This window comes from Pseudorasbora parva, chromosome 14 (genome assembly GCF_024679245.1).
Source record: "Pseudorasbora parva isolate DD20220531a chromosome 14, ASM2467924v1, whole genome shotgun sequence".
In the NCBI taxonomy this organism is placed as follows: Eukaryota; Metazoa; Chordata; class Actinopteri; order Cypriniformes; family Gobionidae; genus Pseudorasbora; species Pseudorasbora parva.
This window is the reverse complement of record NC_090185.1, coordinates 45,802,435-45,830,019: the sequence shown is the minus strand read 5'-3', so window position 1 is coordinate 45,830,019 and position 27,585 is coordinate 45,802,435. Positions and strand designations below refer to the sequence as shown.

Below are 27,585 nucleotides of genomic sequence, written 5' to 3'. Positions count from 1 at the left end.
GTTCTGATTGGTCTAAGCTCTATGTATCGTCATCACTGTCATGTGTTCTGATTGGTCTAAGCTCTATGTATCGTCATCACTGTCATGTGTTCTGATTGGTCTGTGCTCTATGTATCGTCATCACTGTCATGTGTTCTGATTGGTCTGAGCTCTATGTATCGTCATCACTGTCATGTGTTCTGATTGGTCTGTGCTCTATGTATCGTCATCACTGTCATGTGTTCTGATTGGTCTAAGCTCTATGTATCATCATCACTGTCATGTGTTCTGATTGGTCTGCGCTCTATGTATCGTCATCACAGTCATGTGTTCTGATTGGTCTAAGCTCTATGTATCGTCATCACTGTCATGCGTTCTGATTGGTCTGTGCTCTATGTATCGTCATCACTGTCATGTGTTCTGATTGGTCTAAGCTCTATGTATCATCATCACTGTCATGTGTTCTGATTGGTCTGTGCTCTATGTATCGTCATCACTGTCATGTGTTCTGATTGGTCTAAGCTCTATGTATCGTCATCACTGTCATGTGTTCTGATTGGTCTAAGCTCTATGTATCGTCATCACTGTCATGTGTTCTGATTGGTCTAAGCTCTATGTATCGTCATCACTGTCATGTGTTCTGATTGGTCTGTGCTCTATGTATCGTCATCACTGTCATGTGTTCTGATTGGTCTAAGCTCTATGTATCATCATCACTGTCATGTGTTCTGATTGGTCTGTGCTCTATGTATCGTCATCACTGTCATGTGTTCTGATTGGTCTAAGCTCTATGTATCGTCATCACTGTCATGTGTTCTGATTGGTCTAAGCTCTATGTATCGTCATCACTGTCATGTGTTCTGATTGGTCTAAGCTCTATGTATCGTCATCACTGTCATGTGTTCTGATTGGTCTGTGCTCTATGTATTGTCATCACTGTCATGTGTTCTGATTGGTCTAAGCTCTATGTATCGTCATCACTGTCATGTGTTCTGATTGGTCTAAGCTCTATGTATCGTCATCACTGTCATGTGTTCTGATTGGTCTGTGCTCTATGTATCGTCATCACTGTCATGTGTTCTGATTGGTCTGTGCTCTATGTATCGTCATCACTGTCATGTGTTCTGATTGGTCTAAGCTCTATGTATCATCATCACTGTCATGTGTTCTGATTGGTCTGTGCTCTATGTATCGTCATCGCTGTCATGTGTTCTGATTGGTCTGTGCTCTATGTATCGTCATCACTGTCATGTGTTCTGATTGGTCTGTGCTCTATGTATCGTCATCACTGTCTTGTGTTCTGATTGGTCTGAGCTCTATGTATCATCATCACTGTCATGTGTTCTGATTGGTCTGTGCTCTATGTATCGTCATCACTGTCATGTGTTCTGATTGGTCTGTGCTCTATGTATCGTCATCACTGTCATGTGTTCTGATTGGTCTGTGCTCTATGTATCGTCATCGCTGTCATGTGTTCTGATTGGTCTGCATTCTATGTATCGTCATCACTGTCATGTGTTCTGATTGGTCTGCACTCTATGTATCGTCATCACTGTCATGCGTTCTGATTGGTCTAAGCTCTATATATCGTCATCACTGTCATGTGTTCTGATTGGTCTAAGCTCTATGTATCGTCATCACTGTCATGCGTTCTGATTGGTCTAAGCTCTATGTATCGTCATCACTGTCATGTGTTCTGATTGGTCTAAGCTCTATGTATCGTCATCACTGTCATGTGTTCTGATTGGTCTGAGCTCTATGTATCGTCATCACTGTCATGCGTTCTGATTGGTCTACGCTCTAAGTATCGTCATCACTGTCATGCGTTCTGATTGGTCTGTGCTCTATGTATCGTCATCACTGTCATGCGTTCTGATTGGTCTAAGCTCTATGTATCGTCATCACTGTCATGCGTTCTGATTGGTCTAAGCTCTATGTATCGTCATCACTGTCATGTGTTCTAATTGGTCTGCGCTCTATGTATCGTCATCGCTGTCATGTGTTCTGATTGGTCTGAGCTCTATGTATCGTCATCACTGTCATGTGTTCTGATTGGTCTGAGCTCTATGTATCGTCATCACTGTCATGTGTTCTGATTGGTCTGAGCTCTATGTATCGTCATCACTGTCATGTGTTCTGATTGGTCTGAGCTCTATGTATCGTCATCACTGTCATGTGTTCTGATTGGTCTAAGCTCTATGTATCGTCATCACTGTCATGTGTTCTGATTGGTCTAAGCTCTATGTATCGTCATCACTGTCATGTGTTCTGATTGGTCTGTGCTCTATGTATCGTCATCACTGTCATGTGTTCTGATTGGTCTGAGCTCTAAGTATCGTCATCACTGTCATGCGTTCTGATTGGTCTGTGCTCTATGTATCGTCATCACTGTCATGCGTTCTGATTGGTCTAAGCTCTATGTATCGTCATCACTGTCATGTGTTCTGATTGGTCTGCGCTCTATGTATCGTCATCACTGTCATGTGTTCTGATTGGTCTAAGCTCTATGTATCGTCATCACTGTCATGTGTTCTGATTGGTCTGAGCTCTATGTATCGTCATCACTGTCATGTGTTCTGATTGGTCTAAGCTCTATGTATCGTCATCACTGTCATGTGTTCTGATTGGTCTAAGCTCTATGTATCGTCATCACTGTCATGTGTTCTGATTGGTCTGTGCTCTATGTATCATCATCACTGTCATGCGTTCTGATTGGTCTACGCTCTAAGTATCGTCATCACTGTCATGCGTTCTGATTGGTCTGTGCTCTATGTATCGTCATCACTGTCATGCGTTCTGATTGGTCTAAGCTCTATGTATCGTCATCACTGTCATGTGTTCTGATTGGTCTGCGCTCTATGTATCGTCATCACTGTCATGTGTTCTAATTGGTCTGCGCTCTATGTATCGTCATCGCTGTCATGTGTTCTGATTGGTCTGAGCTCTATGTATCGTCATCACTGTCATGTGTTCTGATTGGTCTGAGCTCTATGTATCGTCATCACTGTCATGTGTTCTGATTGGTCTGAGCTCTATGTATCGTCATCACTGTCATGTGTTCTGATTGGTCTGAGCTCTATGTATCGTCATCACTGTCATGTGTTCTGATTGGTCTAAGCTCTATGTATCGTCATCACTGTCATGCGTTCTGATTGGTCTAAGCTCTATGTATCGTCATCACTGTCATGTTTTCTGATTGGTCTAAGCTCTATGTATCGTCATCACTGTCATGTGTTCTGATTGGTCTAAGCTCTATGTATCGTCATCACTGTCATGTGTTCTGATTGGTCTAAGCTCTAAGTATCGTCATCACTGTCATGTGTTCTGATTGGTCTGCGCTCTATGTATCGTCATCACGACTCGTCCCGCCTGCAACTCTTCTCATTGGTTAGTGGCGTCAAGTCTGACGACGACGTTACGGCAATAGACATGTGCCGATTTTCGATAATGCGATTTATCACGATAATGAATATGCACGATATTGTTATCGTGGGCACTTTAAAATATCGTAAATAATAATTTATTAACAATTTATAATTTTTTTATAATGCACTCAAGAATTCTTTGCCCCTCAACCGTATAAATGCTCAATACCGTTGTATTCTGCGTCAAAGGGACACGCGCTCAGATATAAACAAGCCCAACGTGCGTTTGCACATGACTGAACCGGTGAAGGAGACGCGCTGCTGAAGTGCCGCTCAGTGACAGCAGAGGGCGCTGATGAACCGGTGAAGGAGACGCGCTGCTGAAGTGCCGCTCAGTGACAGCAGAGGGCGCTGATGAACTACAGAATGAAGCCGGTTACCCCGGAAACCAGCAAACAAACAAAAAAACGCGTGTAGTTTTTAAAACAGCCATTCGTTTTTGTAATCTCAATGTTGTTCATCACAGCACCAAATACTCAATACTTAAAGACTTAATAGGCTATTTATTTTCAAATTTAAACATTTTTATGTTTTAATCTGGACTACAACATGCCCTAATAATTAGAACTGTTCTGATTATTTGTTATTGTTCAGTATAACTTTGAGATACGACTTCATTAGTTAACATGTTAATTCATTATTACCAAACTGACAATGAAAAATACTTATAAAGAATTAATCATTCTATGTTAATTTATTAGTTACTTTTTAATAACATTATAATAAATAATCAAAATAACGTTTTAATGGACTTAAGATAAAACTAACAATGATCAGTATTTCTTAACTAACATTACCAAAAACATTATACTTTCTGTACCAAATGTAGCTATTGCTCAATCTTAGTTAATGCATTAAATAATGAGACCTTATTGTAATTTGTAATCCTACACTGTAAAAAATTGTGTCGTAAAATAACGGTAATCTACTGGCAGCTGTGGTTGCCAGCAATGTACTGTTAATTTACAGCCCTCTACTGTTTATATACAGCTCTCATTTTTTTACAGTATTTTACCGTAATAATACCATGAAAGGTAACTTTTCATTTGGAAATCTGATTGCTTCAAACAGTTCTCATTTTAAAACTAGTATTTATAGGTGTTTGTATCGTAAAACTTAATTTGAGTCCTTTCACACTTGTAAGGTGTAGTAGTAAAATGGTTTAGAAACATGACTTTAAAGGGGGGGTGAAACACTCAGTTTCAGTCAGTGTCATGTCAATCTTCAGTACCTATAGAGTAGCATTGCATCCTGCATATCTCCGAAAAGTCTTTTTTTTTTTTATAATTATATAAGAAAGATGCGCTGTTCCGAGTCTTTCCGAAAAAAGCCGAGCGGGTGGGGGCGTGTCGTGTGAGCGGAGCTAAATAATGACGTGTCGTAAAGCTGTCATCCCTAACAGCGGGGAAAAAACTTTATCCAAAATAAAAATATGGCTTTTAATCAGATACAGCCATACATCTATGATCCGGAATCAGACCCAGAGGCTGCAGTTGAACAGGAGCAGCAGCAAAAACGACTAGAGCAGGACGTCTGTATGTGCTACAAGTTATACACTAACTATATAATATGCTGAGCGGCTTGTGTTATTTACATATTTATACTTGAATTATATCGTCGTATTTTTGTCTTTGAAGGTGTACATGTGGGAAGTGCAGTTGTGCATGTGTGTTTGTGTGTTTACGCGTGGTTTGTGTAGACAGGTTAAGTTAGTGTTTACATAGATAGACACGGAATAGTAGCGCATTTGAATGAAGAAGCGTGCTTATTTAGTTCAACATATTTCCCCACTCTTTGTGTATTGTTGAGTGCTTTTACAATACACAAACATAAAGTTACACATATAGTGGCCAGCTAAACAAATGTACACGCACTACACATCGCATGCTCCATTGATCAATTTCTATATATAGTAATATATATATAGTAACTATACGTGATCATGTTTGGGCTACTTGATGAGCATAGACACAGACATTTGAAGCAGTCTAACTCACCGCCCGCGGTTCTAACGTTGGGACCTTTATCGTTGGGACTGCTCCATCATTCAGCATTAGGCTATTGGAAAATCCGGCGTCATGCTGGGCCATGTTTATGAAACAGTCGGCACCGAAATGCAGCGAACAGATATAAACATTCGCGCAACTCAGTTGCTGATCCGGAAAAGCAAATTACATCCACTGTTGCCTTACCGCGGGGTTTTTGGCGAATCTGTGCAGGACTGTCTTGGTCTGGCAACCAAAAACGCACTTTTTTGGTGACATTGTTATGTGCACATCACCTGTCCAGCATCCTACAAGCCAGCGCTTTGATGGGCGTGGCCTGTTACTTTCGCTCTCTCCCTCTCTCTCTCTCTCACGCTCTTCCGGTAGAATTGTTCGTAAGGCCCATACAAGGAAATTCCGCCCCCATTAACGTCAAAGGGGACGCATGATCGCAAAAAACTTGCCGAAACTTATGACTAACCGGAAGTAGTATTTTTGACAAAGAAATACTCCCATCAAACGTCCACCTTAACTTTTGAAACTTTGTCTATGTTTAGTATGGGATTCCAAGTCTTTAACAGTGTAAAAAGATCAGTATGCATGAAACAGCATTTCACCCCCCCTTTAATATGACCTGTTCGCAAGTCTCGCGAAACGTTGGAGAGGCTGCTTCGCGAGAGCCGCATCACCTGCATAAAATTAGTGAGCGTTTAGTCAGATGATGGCCAAAGCAGAGGAAGATCACGAAGATGTGTGTGTGAGCTATGGTAGGCCGTTCCCTCTAGTTCACGTTTTCATTCCTAGATGTCAATAAGAATAGTTTCATAATGCAATAGGCTACTGTGTGCACCAAAACGAACTGACATCTCAGCATGCAGCTCCAACCTGAAAAAAACATGTAGCTAGTGGTAAGTGTAACAATGTTGCTTATATTTGAACACTATTAATGGTAATTTGGTAACTATGGGCACTTTTCCCTTATTGTAATACTATTTCACACACTGTCAGAGTGTTTCCAACAATAATAAACACTAGAGGCAGAAAAACAGCATTTTTTTATCGTTTTGTTTAACCATAGTCCATGATTTGTAAACAAATACATTTTGAATGTTCGTCTTTTCTTACCCATTAAGCTTGCTTGATAGCTCAGCTGATACAGATTTGTATTTGCAATGTGAAAAACTTGGGAACGAACCCCGTGAGGAACGAGTCGTGATAAAAGAGATCAAAGACGAGTTCAAAACACAAGCTAAAATTACCTGGATCACGCACATGTGTTCCGGAAAAAAAACCTAAGCTTTTAGCGCCACCCAGTGGACATTTCACTTTGAAACTGCCGTGATATGTAAGTATTGGTACATATTTTGTGGTTTGCAAAACCATTGCCACAGCTACGTTTTTCCTATGACCAGGCTAAAAACGAAACAAATAAATAGCCTAATTCGACCTCTTGCATTTATACACACATCCAGACAGACAACAGTCTGAGTGTATACATACAAATGAAAACAGGATTGTATTTTATTCCTACCTAAAGACTGCATATACTTATAAAAACATAAGAACAAAGCATGTTTTAAACAGAGCTCTGGTTAGCCCAGCACACCATTAATTTTCACTGTTTAACCATTAAACACACACACACACACACACACACACACACACACACACACACACACACACACACACACACACACACACACACGAGTATATATATATGGAGGTCTGTGAAAGCTCTAGTCTGAAATTCAGGGTTTTCGCTTCTTATCAATCAGATCGAAAGTAACTAGTAACTAAATACTTGAGTAGTTTTTTCATCGAATACTTTTTTACTCTTACTCAAGTAACTATTACGATTGTTACTTTTACTTTTACTTGAGTAAATATTTCCGTAAGTACTTTTACTTTTACTTGAGTACATATTTTGGCTACTCTACCCACCTCTGGTTATAATATCCCTAATATGTTTATTAGTAGGCTTACAACTGTGTTTCAGAATATCAATGTCTCCTAAAAACATGCTGTCTTGAACATATACTGCCTCAGGACATTGTTATTAACCGCATTTCCTGTTTGCCGTAACGTCGTCGTCAGACTTGAACGCCACTAACCAATGAGAAGAGTTGCGGGCGGGACGAGTCGTGCAGTCCCGCTCCAGGTGCAACCCCGCCTCAATCGACATCATACTTTGGCACTAACCAATGAGACGAGTTGTGGGCGGGGCGACACGTGCAGCCCCGCCCCCACATGCTACCCCGCCTCGATCTGCAGGCTGCAGCCAGGTGTACTTGGCAGTTTCAGGACCTCAGTTCTACGACCCAGGTGGTTTAGTTAGTAGCCTACATAGTATCAAGATATTTAATCTCAGGAGTATATTTTATGTGATTTTTTAAATTCAAAATACATCAGAGGTTAATTACAAAGTGTCTAATACCTGCTTTGATGCACAATTTAAAGTTTAAACAAATTCATTTACACAAAATATAACTGAAAAATGTATATCAATCTTTAAAAAAAAGTTGAGTTCCTTAAATCTTAATTCCTTGAATTATACTCTATATTGATTAACCTCCTTAAATTTAACTAATTAGTTCATTATCAGGTAAAATAAAGATGGAATCAGCATATGCAGTCACTAAATTACAGTCAGATATTTTAAAGGTTGTATAGAGGCAAGACAAGACTCAAGAATGATTGAAGAATATATATTGATGTCATTTTTGCAATAACAACAGCACCAAAAAGACCCCTTTTTTCTTCAGTTGCCTCACGGACGGAATGGATATATCCGATTTAACACTTGTGCACTGTTGGAGTTGTAGAGAGAGAAAGCCAAACTGAATATTAATGTTACTCATGTCTAATTCCAAACTCCAAATTTACAAGTATATAAGAGCTATATCCACCAATTGAGACCATGGTACTTTACAGTTGAAGCTGCATATAGCATAAGGCAACTACTTTAAACATTTCCTATATACCTTACTTAGCAAAATGGATGACGACTGACAGTCCTTATACTAATCTGGTGAACATGGTAATTTTGATAAATGAGCCATGACACAAAATTAACTGTAGATAAATTGTAACTGAAAAATTATAAAACTATAAAATTATAAAACTATAAAATTATAAAAACCAGCAAGTGTTACAGAGATGAATACAAATATATATATTGTTATAATACCCTTCTATTTTGAAACACTCCATCAGAAGAAGACACCACCACTTTCTAATGAAAGGCATGTCCAGCTGAAAGATGCGTGACATTGACAGATACTATATTAGCATATACTTGGCAAAAAAACAAAAAACGGAAACAACAACAACAACAAAAAACACTGAGACTTTATCCCGCAGTCATTTCCACAGTTATGGCGTGGCAATCCCTAAAAGGAAAAAAAAGGTAACACATGTCAAAAGCCATTGCCATCTCGGTTACATTAAGAAATTTACATGATAAGCAGAATGGAATATAAGAATATTTGTTTGGAGTAGCTAAATATGCATTTATTAATCACTGCAATATTATGCCCAGTCTTTTCAGTCTAGCTCCAAGGATAACAAAAAAAACATTTGTGCAAGATTCATACAGAAAAAAAATATTTTTTTAAAAATAAAGGATTAATTTTAATAGTTTTAATCCTTCACAGCAAAAATATATCAGTACAAGAATGTAGCCAAAATATAAATGGCTGAACTTGTCAAACATTATGCATCATTTAGACAGACTAATATTGTAGTGAAACCAGGCAGTCAGCGCAGATGAAAGATATTTTATTCTTAACTATGGTAAAATAATGAGTATTCAGCAAGTTTGCCCTCTAATACAGTACGCTACAGGTAATCGTACACACCCTTACAACAACATGCTTTTGTCATCTTTTTAAGTTTAATAATGTGCTGGCTAGATGTATTATAGTCATTAAAAACCAAAAAGGATTTAATAAATCTCAGCCACACCACGATCAAGAACATCATAGTAGCCTAGTTAATGAAACTAGCACACAAATTCTTAATTTGTCTGAATTAATTATTAATTCATAGTTAGCAGCTCTCACTTTGGCTATTTTGTTTCGTTTAAAGGTTATAAAATAAAACTTGATTGAATATCGGTACTCACAGTCTGATAGGTGTCCATCGTCCATCTTAAATTAGTGTTTTGGTGATTCAATTCGGTAGGTGGTGCTGTCACAAAAAACTAGGGTCCTAGAACTGGGGTTTGTTTTTCCACTAATAGAAACACATTAGACACATTAGAGATCATTTAAACTCTGAGGTAGCCTAGAAATCTAGACGCACCCTAGCGGCAGCAAATTTAATTTGCCCGCAAGTGTCGTCTAGGCACTCTCAATATCATTCTGAGCTGTGTTCCCCAAAATCTGGACGGCCCAATCACATCATGTATAGAGTCGGCGGGCGGGGCCATAATGACGACCGCCGAGTTGCGTTTGCGTGGTTCTATTTAACACAGAAACTGGCGAACGGCGGCGGTCTTTCGAATCAGCTCTGACCGCGACTCTGGAAGACTTGGAGTTAAGCTTTTCTCTCAGAAAAGAACAAAGAACGGCACTGAAGTCATTCTTAAAAAGGGAAGATGTGTTCGGAGTTTAGCCGGCCGGATACGGCGAATGTTTAATCTGTCAGCGAGCTCTGCTTCACCTTCGTTGCTCTGGTTGGAGTAGCGCTATCCTATCGCGTGCAGAGGGACTTTGAAAGACAACCGTTTATCCCGCCCCTCGGATTGAGCCCTGTCTATGGTGAGTTTCCAGACCAAACATCTTGATGTGGGTCTGGCTTGTCAGGCTAACTCTGAGGCCCTCTGAGGTGTAATTGTATTTTAATTACAGGGGGGTGTTACAATTGGGAGTACAATTTCATGAAGGCATAAAATTAATCCTATTTGACCTTTTGCTCTCTAACTTTCTGAACGAGTTACAACTAAGTAATTAGACTTGTTGGAAACTGTAAATGAAAATCACAGTATGAGCATGAATTAATACAGATCTGTAAGAAAATTACAGCATGATCACGAATTAATAAAGATCTATAAGAAATTGACAGGATGATTATGAATTAATAAAGATCAATAAGAAAATGACAGTGTGATCACAAATTAATAAAACTATAAGAAGATGGCAATATGATCACAAATTAATAAAGATCTATAAGAAAATGACAACATGATCATGAATTGATAGAGACCTTTAGGAGAAAGACAGTATGATCACAAATTAATAAAACTATAAGAAGACGGCAGTAACACCATATATAAGGCAACATATATAAGAATAAAGCAGTGGAATCAACAATCACTGATAATCTGTAAGAAATTAATGATATACGAGCCAAGCTTTGGTGAACTGTATTTAGTTGCATTTAACCTTGCTCTGACCCCTGTGAAACTCCCTCTGGTAGTAGTTCTTTGTCGTGTCTGTTTCAACAATGGTAGGTGAATATGAATTTACCCATAATGCACTTCTTTTCCAGGTTTTCCTTAGTGTCATGTCATTTTAATAAAATAAAATAAAAGAGATTCATATTGTGTTATGTAATATTCTTGTGTTCAAATTTCTATGAAATGTGTAACATCTTACTTTAAAAAAAAAAAAAAACATTTAAAAAAAAAAAATGTGTTACCATAATCGTAATAGGCGTCTATTTTAGTTGGGTTTGCGCAGTATTGCCATAGTGAGTCAAATCAGCTTTAAACCTGTGTGTGTTCAATGAGTAGTTGACAAAGTCAGTGACACCCAATAGCTACAGGTTATTTAGATAACCTTTGTGCAATATGGAATTGTGTACTTAAAAGACTATATGGTACACACATTTCTCAGATTGATTTCTAAATTTCTGTATTAAGTTTATATCGTGGCTCAAGATAGTATCTCATATGCATGGAATCTTGTTAGTTAGCTCAAGTAATTGATTATCTGCTTTGGCTGTGTATATATATGTATATATATATAAACTAAACATGACGGTGTAGATGAGCAGGAATGAACAAAGATCTATAGCAAAGTGACAATACGGTTGTGAATTATTATAGATTTGTAAGACAATGACAATACGGTCATGAATTGATAAAGAGCCATAAGAAAATAATACAATAACATTTAACAGTTATTTTACATTATATACAATATTTCAGTTTTTTTGTAGGTTTAATAACAAATCCTTTATTACACTTTTACACACACACGCACACGCACACACATACACACACACACACACACACACACAAACACACACAACTAATAGAACTTTATACACAATAACGGTCTCGCTGAGGATCGTTGAGAGACGGAATTACGCACCTTTTCATCGCACACGCACCTTTCCTTTTTATATCCATCCATTAACCATGTACAACTTTCAAAACACGAAAACAAGAATGCAGCCCTTTCTTCTCTCTGCCAAGAAGGCAGAAATCATCCCGTTGAGCCAACGCCGGCTCCACTCAGTGCGAAACGGTCCTGCCAGTCTGACCTCTCCAGTTCAAACGGGGCACAATGTCTGTAAAACAAACACATTAATCAATACTAATAAATAACAATGTGAAATTTGAAATAAAACTTGGGTGCTTCATATACGCCAAAAGGTTTCACTGCATAAAAATGTAAAAATCACATTGACTGTGCTATACTAGTGACACCTTGACACTGATGCCAGACCATAAGCCTCACCTTGTGTGAACAGGTTCACTTTATCTTCTTCTGGCACCCGAGCATGACCTGCAGCCTGAACACGCTGATCCTGCAGCCACCGCTGGCCAGCAGCTCCTCAGAGAGCCCAGTCCGATAAGCAGCTGATGAATCCTGATCGCTCTCTTGATCGTAGCTCTGGCAAGAGGAGAGTTATTCAGTGAAAACAAATATATAAACAAGCTGAAATCTCATAGCCTGACAAGCCAGACCCACATCAAGATGTTTGGTCTGGAAACTCACCATAGACAGGGCTCAATCCGAGGGGTGGGATAAACGGTTGTCTTTCAAACTCCCTCTGCACGCGATAGGATAGCGCTACTCCAACCAGAGCAACGAAGGTGAAACAGAGCTCGCTGACAGATTAAACATTCGCCGTATCCGGTCGGCTAAACTCCGAACACATCTTCCCTTTTTAAGAATGACTTCAGTGCCGTTCTTTGTTCTTTTATCAGAGAAAAGCTTCACTCCAAGTCTTCCAGAGTCGCGGTCAAAGCTGATTCGAAAGACTGCCGCCGTTCGCCAGTTTCTGTTTACTAGAAGCACGCAAACGCAACTCGGCCGTCGTCATTATGGCCCCGCCCGCCGACTCTATACACGACGTGATTGGCCCGTCCAGATTGTGACGAATACAGCTCAGAAGTAGCCTGGATGCCAGCCGAACTTAGCCCCGCCCACAAAATTTTTAGATCGGGCAATTCGGTCTGGCCTTGCTCCATAGAGGAGTGATTATCCCCAAACAGAAACTGTTCGGACCAATGAAATCATCAGGGCGGGCTTTAGACGATGACGGACAGATGATCAACAGTAATCATGCACGTCATCAAAGGGGCTTGGATTATATTTGTTTGAATCCTAAACGGAGAGCTTGTTTGTATATGCATTCACCATCACAATTTCTCTCAGAAATGATGATCATGTTGGGTAAGTACTCTGTGTATCATTAAATTATTTTAAAACTCTTGGCAAAGATCGTGTATTCCAGCCTGATTTCAGCGCGCGTGCAGACAGGGTTCCCAAGTTTTTACAACAAAATGCGGCAACTACTAGGGGGGTTCTCCGGTGAAAAAATGCCGTTTGGGGGGTAAAATGTGTGTTATTGTGGCAAGGTTGCCTGCTAAAATTCGCACTCCAGGGTCTATATATCACATAATAGTCACTTTAACCCGCAGAAATAGAAAAGAACCCGCGGAAAAAACTCATCAGAATATGAGTCTGATACTGCTCCCATTGGGCTGTGATTATGGGGCGTGTTTCAAGCGAACCAGGAAAGACATCAATTGGATAGACCTACAACCAATCAGAGCAACCAAGCAACGCATTACGTTAGTTGTCAAATGTGAACAGAACCCAACTGCACTGTGTTGCCAAGTCTGCATTTTTTCCACGTGTTATTTTACGTGTCCGCGGGTTAAAGCGACTATTATGTGATATATAGACCGATGAATGCGACTTTTAGAAGGCAAACTTGCCAAAATAACACACATTTCACCCCCCAAACGCCATCCCCCCCCCCCCCCCCCCAGTTTTTCTCTACATGCATGCTAAAGAGTTAAAATGGTAATATATTCTGGTCATATTTGCTGTTGAGTGGAAGCAAAAATGAGTCAAGTAATTGTAATTTTAGTAATTGTAATTTTAATCCTCAAGCTACATTGCAACACAATCTGTAAACAACTTAAAATACCAGCAGCCTACATATTCAAGGGGAAATGCTAAACAGTTGTCCTCGCAGAGCAATATGTGTCCAGTGTGCTCACACAGCTAATGCGACGGATCACTGGAGTTAACCAAGGTCACTTGGGAAAGCAGTGAGGATGTTAAGTGTACAGTAAGCACCCGTTGTGCAGTCTTAACACATCCAGTTTAAAAAAAAACCTTGCTCGGCAAAAGATTTTCTCCTTTGGCCGTAATCAAAGAGGAGCTCCTCGTCAGCTGGAATGTCCCCGGATGAAATTAAGAGAATTACATCTCTGTCATTGTGGACAAACAGCCTCGGGCGGATGTTGGCACTCTTAGAGGAGTGTCTTTTCAGGTGCCCGTAGGTTATGGCGAGGGGGTGACACTGGCAACTTTCTTCGCGAGCATCAATGCACATGCTCGCTTTGCTCCTGTAGAAGAACATGTAGCCAGGTCTCATGTCAGCGGTCGAGGCATGGATCTTCATGCCCTCTTTTTGACTGATCCGCCGTCCGTGGTAGTCACAGACGACCTCCCCCTCTTTAAAGGACCTTTTGGTGAAGACGCCACGCTCTTTCCCTGGGACCTCCTGAACAAACGTGGTCCCTCGTTGCTGAAATGAAATAAATCAGGTGGTCAAATGAATGTACATATGATGAGGTGAAACATGTTCAGTCCCAGGATACGTGAATGATGATGTGAAACTTTACCTCTGATAGTACTCGCCAGAGCTTTCCTCGGATGCGGTCTCATTGGCAACTTCTTCTCCGCCGCTTTGAGGAACAGTTGCCAGTAAAGAGGACGCAGGCAGTGTGAGGGCAGGGAGGACCGGAGGTACGTTCCTTACCACCAAGCCCTTCTTTTGCATCTCCTCTAAAAACCTAATAAAATAAAGTGAATACACACACACACACACACACATTTGAAGAAATATTGAGTATTGTACTTTGACAGGAAAAGAAGAGAAAGCATAAATGTTGGCTACACACCTGGCAAGAGGATCAGCAGCTCCCAAAATGTCCCGAATCTGCTGGTATTCCCAGAAGCGTCCCTTGTGGGAGAATTCAGACAGCTCCTTCTTGGCTTCAATAACAGTAGCCTGAATCTCTGCCTTGGTGCGGTCACGCATGCAAGCCGTCCTGAGATGGCCAGGCAAAGTGCGCGGTGCCTTCTTGCAGTGAGGGCAGAGGAAGTACATTCTGCTGCTGTGGAATCTGTGTGAATACATTTTTGATCCAAAGCACAGCCAACAAATTATTATTGTGAAATATTATTTTTTTTTCTTTCAAAAATATTTGCATTTATACTGCAAATAAAAATGAAAATATAATAAAACATACATTTATACTTTTGGTTCCTTGCAGATGTCGCCTTTGGCTTGGCTTTCTCAGTTGGGACACTACATTTTTAACTAAATATTCACATAAATTGAATCACTAAACTAAACTATATCAACTAAATTACTGATCTGCCCACATTGTCGCGATATGGCAATTGAAACGAGCTGATGACATCACACAGTTTTCTCTAGAGCAGCTGTAAAGGCGATTTTCCTGTTAACACTGTGATGCTGCTTTGAAACAATCGCCATTGTAAAAAGCGCTATGATTTATGATTAATCTATGATTTATGAAGGGTCATGTGACTCTAAAGACTGGATTAGGGCTGAAAAGCAAACAATTCTCTTCTTACTAATTTTTTCTTGTTTCTAGTCTAAATATCTAAAAGTTCTTAAATCAAGATGCATTTACTAGGCAAGGAAAGATATTTGTCCTTGTTTTCTTAAAAATAAAATCAAAATAAAGTGAATATTTGCTTAAAACAAGCAACATGATCTTATGGCATTTTACTTGTGTAGTAAATGAATCTTGAATTTTTAGATATTTGGACTGGAAACCAGAAAAATACTAAATAAGAAGAGCATGTTCTGCAGTGCATGTACATTCATCCCTCAATCACAGGAATAAATTACATTTAAAATATATTCAAATAGAAAGAAATTATTTGTAAACATATTTACAATAATACTGTTTGTTCTCATTCTAGTATGACTTGCTGCTCAACAAACATCTATGATTATTATCAGTGTTGAATGCAACTGTGTAAAACAAAATTATCTGCCAGTGGGGTGAGAAAAATCATCTTACTTCTGTTTGGGACCGAAACAAGAAAAGAGATTTCAATCACAAATAAGATTTACTTTTCTCACCCCATTGGCAGATAATTGTTCTTGTTTTAAGCAAATAACTCACTTCACTTTGATTTTCTTTTCAAGAAAACAAGACAAAAAAAATCTGTCATTTTACTTATCTTGTGAATGCATCTTGATTTAAGAATGATTAGATATTTGGACTGGAAACAAGAAAATACTTTAGCATTACATTAGCATGTTTTTTTTTTCTTTTTCTTTTTTTTCTTTCAATGTGATTACACACAGGGCTCGATTTTTGATTAACCTCTTCCTAAAATGACACAATACTTAAGGGGGGGGGGGGGGGGTGAAACACTCAGTTTACGTCAGTGTCATGTCAATCTTGAGTACCTATAGAGTAGCATTGCATCCTGCATAGCTCCGAAAAGTCTTTATTTTTTTTATAATTATATAAGAAAGATGCGCTGTTCCGAGTCTTTCCGAAAAAAGCCGAGCGGGTGGGGGCGTGTCGTGTGAGCGGAGCTAAATAATGACATGTGTGCGCTGCTGCTATTGTGTTGAGTCGAGTGCGTCGTAAAGCTGTGTCATCCCTAACAGCGGGAAAAAACTTTATTCAAAATAAAAATATGGCTCTTAATCAGATACAGCCATACATCTATGATCCGGAATCAGACCCAGAGGCTGCAGTTGAACAGGAGCAGCAGCAAAAACGACTAGAGCAGGACGTCTCTATGTGGTACAAGTTATACACTAACTATATAATACACTGTAAAAAATTGTGTCGTAAAATAACGGTAATCTACTGGCAGCTGTGGTTGCCAGCAATGTACTGTTAATTTACAGCCCTCTACTGTTTATATACAGCTCTTCTTTTTTTTACAGTATTTTACCGTAATAATACCATGAAAGGTAACTTTTCATTTGGAAAACTGATTGCTTCAAACAGTTCTCATTTTAAAACTAGTATCTATGGGTGTTTGTATCGTAAAACTTCATTTGAGTCCTTTCACATGTGTAATGTGTAGTAGTGAAAGAATTTAGAAACATGACTTTAACTTCACTTTTTGCGGTTCGTTGTGAGCAATAGCACACACGCATGTGATAAATTACTCAACAAACGGCTCATAACTGCATCAGCAAACACAGTCACTGCCGTTAAATAAAGCATCAGGCAGCATATCATCAATGTTTCTCTGCTCATTCTGGACTGAAGCACAGGCTCTACTCTTCACAGCAATGGTAACCCACAAAACTAATGAATTCAACTGAAAGATCTCTTCTATATCATCTTGTGCAACAACACATCAACTCAGGTCATTTGAATATTTACTCTCCTTATCAGTTACTGACTTTGCACAACTTTTTTCTATTAACTTTCACTAATATTTCAGTGAAAATATCTTGATTCATCTGGTAAATCTGACTGTTACGTTTTACAATATATTACTGTTTTTCCTTGATTTAACGGTAATCTACTGGCAGCTCGAGTAACCCCAGAGTGCAGTCTGGACGATGGGGCGGGGCGACACATTAAGGCGGGGCGACACGTGTCGCTCCGCCTACACCCAATTTCATTGGTTTATAATATAGCTAATCTTATTGGCGTAGACGCTTGCGGCTTGAGCATGCGCATTCCTTTATGTACGTCTTTAGAAATGATCTACCTACGAGCCACCTGCATCTGTGTGGGGAAACGACAAACATGCAGTAAAACTTCGGCTCTCGCTGTTGTTTTCGCCGCTTTTAAGGTGAGTTTAGTCCATAAAATCACACAAGTAATACACATTACTGTTCCTGACACTTTTCTTAACTTTAATTGAAACGATTCTGGTATATTTACTTGATAGAAATGTAACGTTAGTGTCTTTGAAGAAGTAGATATGCAAAACAGAACTAACATTTTTTAAAAGAGGTAATTTTGGCTAACTATTGTTTTTGAACGTTTAATCACATTTTATGTTTAGATGAGAGGTTTTGATAGTTATGAAAAAGGTTTTGCTGATAAATTTATCAATGGATGATAGCAATAAGTAGTTGAAACCTGTTCTGGTCTCTCATGGTAAACAAATATGGATCAAATGTTCTGTGATTTCAGGGGCGACAGAAAAAAACCCTCTAGAACAAAGGAAAGCTTTAATACATTTAATAATAGGAATGTGCATTATTGAAAGCCACTAAACTACGAATACAGTTTGTACACAAACACAGTAGATAATGCTGTACATGTAGCATTTATATAGCATCTATCCATAAACTGTAAGCTTTAGCCTTACAGAAATACAGGTGGTGATCTGAAAAAGCTAATTAAATAAGTTAATATAATTTTTTTTCACAACATTTACCTGTATCACTTTGCTTCTGTAAATTTCTTATGAAAATGATCTATATATCTTATTACTCATTTTAAGACGGCTTTGACATCCAAATGTCAAACAGTATGTACAGTGACACTGAATGAACAATACTAAATTAGTAAACCTAAACATGCATTTTTTTTTCTTTTAAAACTGACATTTTAAACAATATTTTTTTGGCACTTTGACAAATTGTTCATTTTTATTTTTCTAGATTTTTCCATGCTGATGGACTGCAGGTCCAATCTCAGAGGTCCTATGTACCGGTACGTATGTAAAATCTCAAACATGCACTAGTACCATTCAAAAGTTTGGGGTTATGTTTTTTTTTAATAGTTATTTATATAGCGCTTTACTGGGTACTCAAAGTGCTTTACATATGGAAGGGGGGAATCTCCTCCACCACTAATGTGCATCATCCACCTTGATGACACGACAACAGCCACATTGAACCAGAACACCCCAGCTTATTGTTGGAGAGGAGACAATCAGTTCTCTTTGTCAAAATAGTATTTATTGATGTCTTGCTCTGGAAGCACTCTTGTGCTAATATAATTACAGATCCTGCAACATCCATTTTTGGATTAAATCAATGCTTTGTTTATAATGAGGAGGATGTTTAAGCTATGAAACTTGCAGAATGCAACAAATAACTTAATCACAACTACCTCAAGTGGCCTCTGACTAATCCAACATTTGTTATCTTCTTTCTTGTTTCAGATGCTGCCATAGAACGGCATGAGAAGGCAACAGTTTGGTAGAACTGAGGTTCCAATATAAGAGTATCCACATGATGCCCCAGTAGACGGCGTGTAACTGTATTACACCAACTGAGTGGCAAAAACACTGAGTGGCAGGATTGGTGTTCAGCGTGAATGCTGCAAAAACAGCGCAACACCCAAAACACATCTGGGAAAGGGTTAGGTTCAAATAGATACAGTTGACTGCACATTCAACAATAAATCAGAGCAATCTTTGTACAACCTTCCGAAAGCTACAGAAAGACAAACAAATAAATTGCTGCTATTCGCAGAAACAACCTGAATCCAGACATCAGAACATTTTATGTTAGATATGTAAAATTTTGGGCTAAAATCATATACTAGGTCATATACTGTATTGACAACTCGCCAATTAAATATTTATATTTTTGTTAGCGTTTATTAAAAAATATCCAATGTAATGAGCATTGTGTTCTACAAAGGTGGATGGGTAAATAGACAAACCCAGTTTTTCTTCGAAAGCAAATGTGTACAGTGCAGAACTCTGTATTTCACCAATAAATCCCCACTACAAGTATGACCACACATCAAGTCAGATGTTATGTCTGAAATGCCTTATTGCGTTAACAATTTTTAAGCCTGGGTAATATGACGATTATATAATCATCTGGATTTAGAGCTACCTAAACTGTATTTATTGTATTTGTTTAGCAGATAAAGTGTTCACAGGCTTTGCTTTATATATTTCCCCGGCATCGGAATCAGGTACATATAAATGTCTGAAAGTCCAATTCCTGGCCAAACACTGGTTCTTTGGCGAGTTGTAATAATCACTGTTGAATCCAAATACATTTAATTTATTTCAGGAAAAAAAGAAGCTTGTTTTGCTCCCATTTCTGCGATTTCTCTTATTAAAGTCAGCCCTGCTCCAGAATGTTTTGCCACTTAGTCCAGCTGAGGGTCGTGTCCCAACGGGAAAGTGACATCAGCGCACACCCTCTATTAAAGAAAAGAGACTGGCCTATTGCAAATCCAAGTTTACATTAAAGCTTTGTATTTTGAGTTAAAGTCTATTTGTGTCTGGATTTGCAAAATTTTATTTTTTGTGCAGTTAAGTTTACATATGCTCTCTGTACTTTTACTTTTTGTTAACATCAATAAAAATCACAAACTATTGTTGTTTAGCGTGTGTTCTCTGCAGACAAATTTTGATTTTATCCATTGGGTCAACATTTTTGCATTATCTGGAAAATATGAAATTTTGACTTTTTCATTACAAATTTAATGATGTTTATAAAATGAAAATATTTACATATATGGAGGCACACTTATGTAAAATATATTAAACTGCTGCATTAATATATAATTCAAAAGATTTACATATATAGAAAACTAATATTAACATATATTAGAAATTAAAATATGCACATATATTGCAAATTATTGTATTAACATATGTATAGCTAAACTTATTCACACATAAAGGAAATAAAAAATATTAATAAGGTGCCAATCTATTTTGATTTAGGTAATTTTAATATATGAAAATCTATTATTAAAATATTCCACACGGTGTAACTTCTTTGTGGGTATTTATGTGCTCAAATGCGTATATTGCAATAAATGTTTCTATCACTTCTCTTCTTGGTATTTACTGCAAGTCCTCGGGTAGTGTTGCACAGATTTACAGGAGTGAAAATTATTTTCATCCCGTTTGTACACAGATTATAGCATGCACAATGCGAGGGTAGATAAATAAATGGATTTTTAATATCTAATTTGTCACATGTTAACCCGTTGACACTTAGCTATTTAGTCCTACAATAAAATATGGACCTTTAAAGCTATAAATTAGACATACATAGCCCCACATATTTTATTAACAGGGCAAGACTTTATACCGCTTTAGCACTTTATACAATTGGACAACAATCTTGTTTAAACGATTGATCATGCTTTAAACTAAAATTAGCCGTTTGTGTTCAGAGGTGTCCAATACTACAGTTAATAATTAATTATCATTTGCGTAAAATCCGGGTTTGTGCTGATCCACCGAACCTGATGAAGAAGCCAAATGTTAAACAGCTCTATTAGCCTTAATTATGCCGGAGGTACCATCACCAAGCGCTCGTTTTTGCGTTTTGTTTCATTTAAAACAGAATATGAATCTATTCCGTGTGGTTCATTCATAAAATCGCACATTAAGGAATGCGCATTTGCAGGCTTGAAGCGTCTACGCCAATAAGATTTGTTGTATTGTAAACCAATGAAATTGCATGTGGGCGGAGCGACACGTGTCGCCCCGCCCCAATGTGTCGCCCCGCCCCATCGTCCAGACTGCACTCTGGGGTACTTGGGCAGCTCTGGTTGCCAGTAAAGTGCCGTTTTTTTTACAGAACTTTTCCATAAATTAATTTACAGTTTCTTACTGTTAATTTACGGTTCCCTCTGTGTGTTTTTTCATCTAACCCCTTTAACCCTTTTAACCCCACAGCAAAATCTTCAGTTTTAAATGAACACTGAAGAGTGTACACACTACAGAGTGTTAGAGTAATTGAAGCATTGATGAAGTTCATGAGATAATTAAGAGATTAATTAAGTGATAACTGAGAACACCTGTTAACAAGAATCACTGAAGGACAGAGAAACACAAGAACTACAACTGACTTCAGCCACAGCTTTAGATGAAATCAACTGAAGATAAAAGAAGACATTAAATCTCTGAAGATCTCAGCAGAGGATTGAACAACTCCACAAACAGCATGACCAGCTTCACACATTACTAACCAGACTGACTTTATTTCTGTCAGACGTCTACAGAAGCTCTTATTGGGAATTATCAGATCTTTAGGTGTTGATGTTTAATAGAAAATATTTGGTCACCATTATCGTGATCCGTGTTTGCTTCAGTTGGGCTCTTGGCCCTTGACTTTGTAATGATAGTCTTTCTTTGTCTGCTATAACTGTGTGTTTCTTTAACACATTTATTGTAGCAAAAAAGCCAAGACAAAAACATGGTCAGAAGTTATTGGCTATGTTTTGCTATAATTGTAATAGGATGTTTAGCTTCTTAATCTTGTCCAGTGTTTCTTCCCTAAACAAGCCCATTCTTTTAAAAACAAATACATTTATTATTTTATTTTATTAAACTGGGACCCTTCTGAAATGATCAACCATAGTGATGTCCGGTTCGCGAACGAATCGTTCTTTTTAACCGGATCTTTATAGTGAACCGGTCGAACCAGTTCACCAAATCGAACTGAATCGTTCTAAACGGTTCGCGTCTCAAATCAGGGCTGATCCCACAAATACTGTAGATATTAACTTTCTGCCATCAGTGACAGTCTCTCAAACTAAAAAATAAAACGAATATCTTGAAGTAGATGTTGTAACTCCAATCGTTAGCTGAAGTGAGACATGTTTTGCTGAGAGATCTGATGAACTCACGAGCAGCTGATACTGAGCATGCGCGTGTAACCGAACGTACCGGTTGTCGGATCCTCGGATCAGCAGTACAGAATCAAAACCGTTTCTATCGGACACGTTCGATACTGAGAACCGATGAGCCGATGAGCTGCGCATGCGTGTTATTTGTTCAGAGGAACGAAATAAAGGTTAAGTGTATAAAACTAATCACGTTTGGAAACATTATAACAAAGCTGTCACTGTATTATTTTAAAGTTTTGGAAACAATAGATTGTAAAACGGTCAAATTAAACATTTATTTGTTTTATCAATAATGCATGATATTTTCAGGAACAGCTTTTATCTTATTTAATTTCTAAGTCGATAAAGATTTTAAAATAGATGTAATCAAAACAGTAGGTTTGATATAGACTATTCAGCTTGCAGCAGTTCGCAGCTCAGCACCCTGTGCTCAGCACACACACACACACACACACACACACACACACACACACACTGATACAGCGGTTCTCGAGTCAGATCGACCGGTTGCAACGGATCACCGGTACAGAATCGAGAACCGTTTCTATCGGACACGTTCGATCTTTCGGACATGTTCGATTCTGAGAACCGGTGAGCTGAGATACTGAGCATGCGTGAGAGCGGCGTAACCGAACTGTTTCTCTCGGACTGGGACAGCTGATGCTGATGAGCACGGGTGAACACTGAGGATTTGTGTAAGTAGGCCTATTCTGTCAATGTACGTTTATTTAATCCGTGTAAAACATCAGTGTTTGCACGACAGTGACAGTCTCTCAAACTAGAAATAAAACTAATATCTTGAAGTAGATGTTGTAACAATCGATTCAGTTCTGTACTAAACTGTATTTAGTGCTGTTGCAAAACATAAATGAAATGTAAATGTTTCCAAGATGATGATGATGTCAATTATAATTATTACTATACTAAGTTTTGATTAGAAATACTTTATATGGATGTGTTTGAATGTATTTTCATCCGCCGGGATGATAGAAATGACGTCATTACGTAAAGACGTAAAAGAACCGGTGATCCGGTTTTTTTAACCGGATCATTGAAACGAACTGTCCGAAAGAACCGGTTCGCGGAAAAGAACCGAACTTCCCATCACTAATCAACCACTGATTAGGAATTAGTTATAGTTTATAAAGTCATGAGTTCAAAAATTAGTTTGCTCTCTGCTGTCATTTAGACTCACATAGACATGAAGAATCAGCATATGAATCTCAACAATGGTGACAATCAATAAAAAAAACGAACAGATCAACTCTGAACATCACAAAACACTACTCAAAGTCAACACAACAACAGCAGCAAAAATAAACGCAAATAATAAGAATTAAAGAAAATAAACAGGCTATTCAGCAGTAATAATTTATTCGTCCCGCAATGCATGCTGGGAGTTTTGAGTGTCACCATGGCTGAGATTCATACGACGATTCTTGATGTCTGTGTGAGTCAGATTAATTCAGATGTTTTGACCACAAGCTGTTCCCATGCTCTTTAAATTATCTGGTTGTTGCAACGATGTTATAAAATTGTAGGGTTCAAGTTTTGCAAAAAAAAAAAACAACAACTACATGTTTATAGATAAGTGAATTAAACTATTATTAAATAGTCAACATAACCAACTCATGTTTTTTTCTCAGCTTTGCATGCTATAACACATGTATTGAAAACACACCGTTACAGCAGCGAGAGAAAAACTAATGTTATTGTGTCAATGTTCAAGAGCCCAACTAAAGCAAACACTGATCACCATAATGGTAACGTCAGAAGAAACAATCAAACATCATCTGATAATTCTCAATAAGAGCTTCTGTAGTCGTCTGACAGAAATAAAGTCAGTCTGGTTAGTAATGTGTGAAGCTGGTCATGCTGTTTGTGGAGTTGTTTAATCCTCTGATGAGATCTTCAGAGATTTAATGTCTTCTTTTATCTTCAGTTGATGAAATCATGTTTCTCTTTCCTTCAGTGATAACAGCAGGTGTTCATCAGTGTCTGAATTCACTCTCTTCTTTCCTCTCTCTCTCTGTCGAGTGGTCTATATCAGTGAACTAGTGTAGGGAATAGTGAATAAGGGGATAGGGAGTGATTTTGAACACAGCCTCTGAGTGTCGACTTTAAGTGTGTTAATTCACAGTATATTACTGTTGGCTATTTTCTCGAAAATGACAAATATTACCCAGAATGCATTGTTTTTTACAGTATATTACTGTTTTAATGGAAAACAGCATTTTACTGTCAAAATGTGGCCGTTTTTTTACAGTGTATGCTTAGCGGCTTGTGTTATTTACATATTTATACTTGAATTATATCGTCGTATTTTTGTCTTTGAAGGTGTACATGTGGGAAGTCCAGTTGTGCACGTGTGTGTGTGTGTGTGTTTACGCGTGGTTTGTGTAGACGTTAGTAAGTGGACTGGTTTTGCACGGCAGGCTAAGTTAGTGTTTACATAGAAAGACATGGAATAGTAGCGCATTTGAATGAAGAAGCGTGCTTATTTAGTTCAACATATTTCCCCCCTCTTTGTGTATTGTTGTCTGGAGTGCTTTTACAATACACAAACATAAAGTTACACATATAGTGGCCAGCTAAACAAATGTACACGCACTACACATCGCATGCTCCATTGATCAATTAACTATACGTGATCATGTTTGGGCTACTTGATGAGCATAGGCAAAAACACAGACATTTGAATCAGTCTTACTCACCGCCTGCGGTTCTAACGTTGGGACCTTTATCGTTGGGACTGCTCCATCCTTCAGCATTAGGCGATCGGGAAAATCCGGCGTTGAGCTGGGCCTTGTTTATGAAACAGTCGGCACCGAAATGCAGCGAACAGATATAAACATTCGCCCAACTCAGTTGCTGATCCGGAAAAGCAAATTACATCCACTGTTGCCTTACCGCGGGGTTTTTGGGGAATCTGTGCAGGACTGTCTTGGTCTGGCAACCAAAAACGCACTTTTTTGGTGACATTGTAATGTTGCACATCACCTGTGCAGCGCAGCCTACGAGCCAGCGCTTTGATGGGCGTAGCCTGTTACTTTCGCTCTCTCCCTCTCTCTCTCTCACGCTCTTCTGGTAGAATTGTCCGTACGGCCCATACAAGGAAATTCCGCCCCCATTAACGTCAAAGGGGACGCATGATCGCAAAAAACTTGCCGAAACTTATGACTAACCGGAAGTAGTATTTTTGACAAAGAAATACTCCCATCAAACGTCCACCTTAACTTTTTAAACTTTGTCCATGTTTAGTATGGGAATCCAAGTCTTTAACAGTGTAAAAAGATCAGTATGCATGAAACAGCATTTCACCCCCCCTTTAATACTCTCCTTGTAAATGTTTCTTGATTGAAGAATTTTAGATATCTGGACTGGACACAGCACAGTTACAGAGCAAAATGAACTGTTCCCAAAAGTTATAGCAGAGGTTTTGATTGTCTTAAAGCAAACAGATAGTCAGACAGAAAGTACTCACCCCTCAGAAGCCATTTCAAATGCGACAAAATGTGACTGGTTACAAACAAAAGGATAATCTCCAGATGATACTGAAAAATAACTGATTGCAGTTTTTGCAATCGCAAACAATCGATGGTCTCCAAAAGCAGCTTTTCACATTCAGAATGTGTAAAACAAGTGGTTACTGAAAGTCCACAGCTGACAGACTTAACCTGAGCTTATCCAAACCAACCAATCAGGAATGCCTTAACCTGAGTTTATTCAAACCAGCCAATCAGGAATCTGCTGTATCCCGGAGCCTATGGTCCAGGTGTGAATGTCCCATTAATCCCCCCGTCTTGTTGCTGAGGTCAGACCAGCCAATCTGTCTCCAGGGGGCTTTTGTCCGGGTGCAAGTCACTCATGAAGCCTCCTGGATACAGATTCCTGATTGGATGTTTGACCCGGAACAACAGGATGGGGGGTTCATGAGTGATTCGCACCTGGACAAGCCTCCTGGATACAGATTCCTGATTGGCTGGTTTGAATAAACCCAGGTTAAGACGTGACTGAGCAAAACAAGTCTTTTGAGTGACTTGGGTGGAGTTTAATGAAAGCCTTATTGAAAATAATGGCATTTCATACTGGCTAGGAAATCAAAACCTCTGGTATAACTTTTGGGAACAGTTCATTTCATCAGTGCCTGGCCACATTGGGAACTGCAAAACATAAAATGGTAAATGAAGTAAGTTTGTTCAAGTAAAAAATAAGTAACATCACTGAAGCAACCTAAATAGGTCCTCTGTTGGATGGTAAAATGTGACGCGTGTTTGGTTGCTTTGCCATTTCTTGCCGTCAAAAACACACTGTAGAGATTTTGAACACTATCGTTGTCTTTTTTAAAACTGTAGCTGAGAGGTGGAAAGTTGCCTTGTAAGTCGCTTTAGATAAAAGTGTCTGGTGAGTGATTAAATGTAGACGGTCAAACAGAGTCAAACAAAAACCCAGAAATAGCTGACACAATGGCATGACATATTTTTGCAAAATCTCCAAATAAAGGTTTGGATGCTAAACTTTACTCATTCTTATCCTCTGTGTACTACTCTAGTGTGAATTAGTTAGCTTAAGCTAGGAACACACCAAGCCGACGCCGATCAACTAGTGGCGACGAAAGCAAACTGCTGAGTCGGCTCACGTTGCCTCACGTCGGCAGCGTCTTGGGTCCAAAGCGGTCCAAAGTTGCCCTGACACACCAAGCCGACGCTCGACATCAGACGGCCAATATCGCGTCCGTTCTGCGCCTGCGTTAGAGGAAATACCTTTCCGTCCCAGCTGGTGGCAGTAGTCTGTTTTCGTTATTCGAAGCGGGAAACCGGAAGAGCAATAAAGATATCAGCTGTCGTTTTCGTTTCCCCACACAGACGGATTCGTGCATTTCAGAACGTTGCAAATGGCATTGCCGTTGTCAGCCCTTGGTCTTTTACTTGTGGAAGAGGAAAGGTAGAAGCGGACGCGAAAAATACGAGGAACGCTCACTAAATGGGTGAAACCATACCAGAAGTCAAAATGTGAAACCATAGATTATTACACTTGTTCACCTATCAATGAACCATAACAATAACAGGGCATAGCTCAAACAATACCCTGCAAATTGGCTCATTCAGATGCATTGTGGAAGTTAATGTGACACAAT

General features: G+C 38.8%; 1 long non-coding RNA gene across 1 annotated transcript; it reads left to right on the top strand.

Annotated features, from left to right (window-relative positions):
* Positions 1–17,509: 17,509 nt before the first annotated feature.
* Positions 17,510–20,104, top strand: LOC137039655 (uncharacterized). The gene is made up of 3 exons (XR_010897743.1): positions 17,510–17,673; positions 18,494–18,545; positions 19,000–20,104. It is a non-coding gene; the product is annotated as an uncharacterized lncRNA (long non-coding RNA).
* The last annotated feature ends 7,481 nt before the right edge of the window (positions 20,105–27,585 follow it).